The sequence below is a fragment of the Neophocaena asiaeorientalis genome, unplaced genomic scaffold (assembly GCF_003031525.2).
Source record: "Neophocaena asiaeorientalis asiaeorientalis breed wild unplaced genomic scaffold, Neophocaena_asiaeorientalis_V1.1 scaffold584, whole genome shotgun sequence".
Classification (NCBI taxonomy): domain Eukaryota; kingdom Metazoa; phylum Chordata; class Mammalia; order Artiodactyla; family Phocoenidae; genus Neophocaena; species Neophocaena asiaeorientalis.
This window is the reverse complement of record NW_020173778.1, coordinates 736,935-743,715: the sequence shown is the minus strand read 5'-3', so window position 1 is coordinate 743,715 and position 6,781 is coordinate 736,935. Positions and strand designations below refer to the sequence as shown.

At 38.0% G+C, this 6,781-nt stretch overlaps 1 non-coding gene across 1 annotated transcript; it reads right to left on the bottom strand.

Moving 5' to 3' along the window:
- Positions 1-6,466: 6,466 nt before the first annotated feature.
- LOC112404058 (U5 spliceosomal RNA) lies at positions 6,467-6,581 on the bottom strand. Its single transcript, XR_003004035.1, has one exon. It is a non-coding gene; the product is annotated as a U5 spliceosomal RNA (small nuclear RNA).
- Between the last annotated feature and the right edge of the window lie 200 nt (positions 6,582-6,781).

Sequence of the window (6,781 nt, the reverse complement as noted above, 5' to 3'; positions counted from 1 at the left end):
AATGTAATTATACTATGTAAATGTAATATAATGTGAGTATACCTTAGTATATACTCTATCACTACCATAGGAAAAAATAGAGTATTTTCATCATCCTCAAAAGGTCCCTTTCTTCCGTAACTAGCCCCCAACAACACTAATCTAATTCCTGAATATAGTCTTGCCTTTTCCAGAATGGCATAAACACAGAGCTACGTAGTGTTTGCCTTTGGGATCTGACTTCTTTCTTGAGATTCCTCCATATTTTTGCATGTATCAGTGATTTACTTATTCTACCAAGTAATATTCCATTACATGGATACACCACAGTTTGCTTATTCATTCACCAGTTAATATTTGAGTTCTTTCCACTTTTGACTATTTTGAATAAAGTGGTTATATATCTTTTATGGACTGACTTGTGTGTCCCACCCCCAAATTCATATGTTGTATCCCTAACTCCACACAATGTGACTGTACTTGGAGATAGGGCTTGTGAGGAGGTGATAAAGATTAAATGAGTTCATACAGGTGGTGTCCTTTTATGAAGGAGAGAGTTCTCTCTCTCTGTCTCTCTCTCTCTGTCTCTCCCCCACTGAGCACACCAAAAGAAGAGGTCATGTGAGTACACAACAAAATGACGGCTGCCAAGCCAAGAGAAGAGGTCTCGGAACCTTAATCTTGGACATCCCAGCCTCAAGACCTGTGAGAAATAAATTTCTGTTGTTTAAGCCATCCAGTCTCTGGTATTTTATTATGGCAGCCTGGGCAGACTAATACAATATCTGTGCACGGGTTTCTGTGTGGATATATGTTTTATGTCTCTTGTGTAAACACTTAGGAGTGAGATTTTGGGTTCATATAGTCAGTTAAGTATATTTAACTTTATAAGAAACTGCCAGTCAGTTTTCCAGAGTGGCTCTACCATTTTGCATTTCCATCAACAGCGTGTGAGAATTTCACTTGCTCCACATAGAAGCCAAGACTTGGTACGGTTAGCCTTTTGAACTCAGCCATCCTAGAGAGTAGTGATATCCAATTGTGGTTATAATTTTCATTTACCTAATAAATACTAATACTGAGCATCTTTTTATGGTTATTTGCCATCTTTTCTTTGGTGAGATGTCTATTGAAATATTCTGCTCATTTTAAAAAGTTGGATTATTTTATTACTGAGCTGTAATAGTTCTGTGTATTCTAGATACAAGCTCTTTACCAAATATTTGTTTTGCAGATATTTTCTCCCAGCTTGAGTCTTCCCTTTTCTTTTTCTTGACAGTATGTTTTGAAGCACAGAAGTTTAAAATTTTAATAAATTCCAAAATCAGTTTTTTCTTTTGTGTTTACCTCTTTTTATGTCCTAAGAAATCTTCACCTAATCCAAGTTCACAAAGATTTTTTTTCTCTCGTGATTGACTTAGAAATTTTATAGTTTTAGGTTTTACATTAGGTCTATTAATATATCTAAGGTTAATTTTTGTGTAGGGTACTATGTAAGGTCAACACTCACTTTTTAAAATGTTAATCTGTTCTTAATTTTTAAGGAGTGAAGTGTAGAACTAGGACTGTCCCTTTCTTGTCACATGGTGAATCAAGATTATTTTGATCATAGACTTGATGGAATTTAATTGAATATTGACTTGGAAAAGTATTTCCTCTCCAGTTATTTTTTTATATCTATAACTACATCTATACTTACATCTATGTCTTTTCTAAACCCTAGGCAATCTTCACACTTCATCATTTAGGAATAAAACCTCAAACAAAAAAAGAAAAAGGCAGCTATAACAAGAGGGTTGAGAAGGAATTTCATTCCAGTGTACTTTAATTCATTCCAGAATCACTGAGATTCAGAACATGCTGTGCTATGGGTGAAAAGGCTTTCTAGTAATCGAATGTAAGGTGCCAATGAATGTGTCTCAGTTGGAGTCCCTTGGATTTAAGTGCTTTCAGTAGGAGAGCATAAAAAATGACTTTCAGTAGGGTGCCTGATAAGTTGTTAGAATCTGTAATACATGCTGAGATTACTTCAATACATGCTGTAAAAATAAACTATTAAATAGAAGACAATTTGACAGAGGAAAAACACTTTTTCAATAGTTACCACGACATTGAGGAGGTTTTTTGTTTGTTTGTTTTTTTATTGTGAGTTAAGTACATAGAGACAGGAAACAAAGGGCAGGAATAAATAAGCACTTCTCTAAGTGGAGAATGATAGTGGGGACATTCTCTAGCAATTGCTTTTTTTACTTTGGTTTATTATTATTAACATTTTAGCAAATTGTCTGATAATAAAATCTCTACTGAAGTTAATATCAATATAAGAGACGTTAGGCTCATGGAAATAAACTTACAGATAAATTCTCAATTATGTGAATGTAGAAACCCTGACAGATGAGGTTTAATGTGTATGTACAGGTAAGAGGTCTATTTAAAGGGAAAAAGTGTAGAACTGATGGCTTCAAGGTATTGGTTATAACCTAGGAAAGCAACCTAGAAATGACTGTAGTCTGCTCCCCAAGGCACCAGCCCAGTGGCCTGCCTCAGGGAGAAAATTGGAAACAAATCAGAAAGCGTCATCTTACAATTGTCTAAGAACTGGAATACTATAAGTTCTCCAGGTCACCACTCCTCAGACAAAATAGAGCTGGATGAGTCCCAGAGAACAATAAGTAAAATGATCAAGGAGTTTCTATATGAATGTCGATTCAAGAAATTCAGATAGTTTAGGCTAGAAACATGAAAGCAAAGAGGGAATGTGATCAGAGCCTTGAAGTTGTCAAGTCTACTGCTAGGTAGAACACAGGCTTGTTCACAAAATCACAGAATATAGAACTAAAAACGCCTGGTGCTTGACATACTGTATGTGATATAGCTTTTTAAACTATTACTTTATAGATAAAGCAGTACATTTAGTGACTGCAAGTTCTTTAATGGTGAGTTAGGTCCGAACAAATGAGTTTCTGGGAGTATGACTGTTGTTGTTGGTAGAGCCACAAAGCAAAGAATGTTTAAGTACTTCTGACCTTTAAGAAATTAAATGTATTACTTTTTCCCAGTAAAACCGTAATGTGTATTCATTATAGAACTTCAAAAATATGGATTAAAAAGTAAGTACCCGGGCTTCCCTGGCGGCGCAGTGGTTGAGAGTCCGCCTGCCGATGCAGGGGACGCGGGTTCGTGCCCCGGTCTGGGAGGATCCCACGTGCCGCGGAGCGGCTGGGCCCGTGAGCCATGGCCGCCGCTGAGCCTGCGCGTCCGGAGCCTGTGCTCCGCAGCGGCAGAGGCCGCAACAGTGAGGGGCCCGCGTACCGGAAAAAAAAAGTACCCACACTCTCACTGAGAAATACGAAGAAAATGTAACACTTTAATCTATTTCTCCCATGTATTTCTTTTGTATCTCTGTTCATACTTTATGTACAATTTTTTATGGAATATTATAAAAATAATTTCCTATTATTTTAATATGATATTTTTGTGCCCATAACCTTAATTTCATGGACATACTATAACTCATATAATCATTCCTCTATTTCTCAGCATCTGGGGTCTTGCCAAACCAAACTGAACTTTTCTAGAGTGACATTTAGACAGTGATGATTATTCAAAAATAATCCCTTAGAGATGTCAAAAGCAGATCAGGAGAGTGGAGAATTAGAGGGCGTTAGGTTTTTGCAAGGTGCCTTAAAAATCTATATTATGTCAATTATTAACTATAGACTAAATATGCCAAAGGGATTTGTAATATGATTTTTAATTTTATTTGCATGCTACTGGGATTAATAAAATAGAAACTCAATTTAAAGTGACGTGGAATGCGGAGTAGCTTTCTCTTATGCATTGTGTCAAAAGTACAATCACTAACATGAGAGAAGTTCATAATATTTTTAATTAAAAAGAGATTTTCATGCTTATAAAGATTAGGTAAAATTGCTCCGTAGTTATCTTTTGAGTGTGAATACCAGAGCTAGTGATACTTTTACTAACGATTTCATTGAAAGCTGTCAGTATGATTGCTTCAGTATGGTTTGAGACCATTTATTTTCTCTTAACGTACATTATTTGAAGAAGGTAAAAGAAGGAAGATAAACAATTTTACCAATCCAGCGGATGCTTTTCTTTGGAGAAATATGAAGATGAATAACACAGTATCTTTCCTCAATATAATTATTATATAACTAGGGAATCAAAATATACAGAAAAACATAAGTAAGATTTCTATAATAACTGTAACAGAAAGAGAAAAGAGAAACTGGAAAACTTCATGGAGGAAGTGGGATTTAAGTTGCATGTTGAAGGATGGGTACAACTCATGCAGGTAAATAGGAAGATTGTAAGTCTTATTTTGAGAGAGTAGGTAACGAAACGCACGGTGGCAGTAATGCCATGACATAACTAGGGGTATTAAAAAATTACTTTGGCTGGACTGGGGAAATTAATTCTGGGAGGTAGTAGAAAATGGAGATGGAAATAGAGATGGAAGATGGATGAAAGATTTTAGACTTTATCCCCATGTATAATGGGGCCCTTTGAAGAGTTACTTAATAGTAAGATGATAAAATAAATATGATGTTTGTAGATGACTAAATCTAGTAGTGATGTGTAATGGATTGGAGTGAAGAGAGACTGAACACAAGAATACCAGGAACAGTACAGAGAGATGAGGAACTAGGGAGACAAGGTCATTACACATGTGGATGAATGCACTGTTATAGCTTGTATTTCCCAGCAAGACTAGGTCCACCCAGGAACCCCATTCTATTATGGGTGTGATTTGCCTTATCTACCTTTTTTGAACACCAGTTAAGTCACTGGGATTTCTCACAGCATTATAGTCTCAGGGTAGTCAAGCTTCTTTCATGGTGTCTGTCTTCTCCCAGTGTGAATTTTCTAAGAAAACCAGGCAGAATCTGCAAGTTTCCTATGATCTAGCCTGAAAAGTCATGAAGCATCATTTCTGCCATATGCATTTAGTCAAAAGTGAGTCACAGGGCTAGCCAAGATTCAAAGGGCGGGGGGTACTTCACTGGAGCATGGATACTGAAATTCAGCCAGAGACTCAGCACCAGTTCCTTGATGAGGGTCCAGTCCCTCCCTGTTCCCTGGGCATGATTCTGTACCAGTCAGTGATCAATAAGGGAAGTGGAACCACTGTGAGTTGTTATAGGACTAGGGGATTTATTAAGGGGAAGAGACATTATGCAGTTGTGACAGCTGGTGAATAAATTTCTGTAAGGCTGGTGCCCCTCTGTCTGGTGGTGGTCTGAAGTCGTGGTCAGCTGTTAGAAAGAAAAGCTGGACCCAAAGCAAAGGATGAAAAAATAGAATGTGAGAGGACATACTGGACCCACGAGGACAAACTTCTGTGTCTCATTTTCTCCAACCTTGACAATGCAGGTCCTTTATAGAAGTAGTGAGAGACAGCCTCTGAGAAGCAGAAAGAGAGCCAGTAGGAGCTGGTGGAGCTATAGGCGCAGTTGCTGCCCCTTCCCAGCAAACCGAGCCAGCAGATGAGTGATGGAGTTCACAACCTCCAGGGATACCTGGTACCCACACTGAGCTTCCCATTTGCAGCTTCACTTCAGCCTTTCAGATCTCACACAAACTTCTCTTTTGGCCATGTCTACACCGGAAACATACAGGGAAGGGATTCTGGGAAACGTAGTTACATTAGTACAAACCTCCATAAAGTTCTTCTTTCCTCCAATAATACAAAACACTTCCTGCCGCTGCTGTGAATGTCTCTGCGTTGCACGGGTGGGGTGGACTTTTGAGATGTAATTGGCTTTTGGCAACAAAAAAATGCCTTCTTTGGAGATAGTTACCTAAGAGCGGATCTCTTCTTTGTTTAGATATTTACTGATCTTTGATTGTTTCCTTTTTCTTGCAGCAGCTGAGATGACACATTTTGCGAAAAGTGCCTCATCAGGTAATTGATCTATTTCTACTTTTATGTAAGTTTGTATGGAAGGTATTTTTAAAGAATATTGCTGTGGTTAGAGCTACACTGAGTGTTCGGCTTAGAATGTTCTGTTATGAGGAAACAATTTGGGTACTGTTTTACCGATCAAGACCTAGCTGCAAGGGTCTTTTAATTCCTAGTACTGTTATAACAACTCTCTCTAAGCAAGAAAAAGTAGGTGACTCAATAATGCTTAGACTCTCCCTCCTATAAGCAGATCTGAGTAGGAAATGAGCCAATGAGAAGTAAGCTCAGCATTTTTAAAAAATATTCATTTATTTATTTGTTTATTTATTTATTTAGGCTGCCCTGGGTCTTAGTTGCCACATGTGGGCTTCTTAGTTGCAGCATGCATATGGGATCCAGTTCAATTGAAACCGGGCACCCTATTTATACACAGATTCCCAGAAAATCCTACTTGCTTTAATATACACACATATGTTAAATAACTAGCAAAAACTAGCAAGTAGCTTCGCTGTTAGAAACAAAAAACGCAATAATTCTTTCATTTGGACATCAGTAAGTAGCCTTGCCAGGGCAAGGCCTCAAAAAATTGCTATGAGACTCAGAGTTGTTCCTCTCCATGGAAGTCTTTAGTAAAAGGCGAAAGATTCATTCAATCTGAAGAGAACTTGATATAACAGGAAGAGATGGAGCAGTGAGGAACAGGCCCTGACAGGCGTGCAAGGGCCATGTGCCTTGGTTTCAAGGCAGAGTGGATGCAGTACACCATGACCCTTTGATTTGAATGTTAACGATGCAGAAATCCAACCTGACCTCTGAATTTTCACTAGACCAGAGCCTCAGCATCAGGACTATCAAATCATGGTCCCTAAAGTG